We start from the raw sequence: 341 nt of genomic DNA, 5'->3' as shown, positions 1-341 counted from the left end.
GGACTGTGCGCGTCCGCGTTTCTGCGCGGCGCCCAGACGCGGAGCGGGACCCGCAGGGCCAGGTCACGGCTCCGATACGTGAGCAGTGGCTGACCTGGGCCCGGCTGGACGCCCAGGAGCGGCCGTGGAAACGGAATCCACATGACAGGGCCGGGACCCCTCCTGGGACGGCCACCTAGTCAGATGCTTGGCGCGCACCGTCTCCTGTTTGGTCCTCAAGCCCAAAGGCGGTGGCTACAAACCCAGTCACACAGTCCAGGGAGCTCCTGTCGAGTCCTTCAAGAATCTGATATGCTGATATGTTTTTGTAGTTCATTATAGTAAAATAGCAAGAATCCGTT

The sequence above is a fragment of the Crocuta crocuta genome, unplaced genomic scaffold (genome assembly GCF_008692635.1).
Source record: "Crocuta crocuta isolate KB4526 unplaced genomic scaffold, BGI_CrCroc_1.0 scaffold334, whole genome shotgun sequence".
In the NCBI taxonomy this organism is placed as follows: Eukaryota; Metazoa; Chordata; class Mammalia; order Carnivora; family Hyaenidae; genus Crocuta; species Crocuta crocuta.
This window is presented reverse-complemented; position numbering follows the sequence as displayed.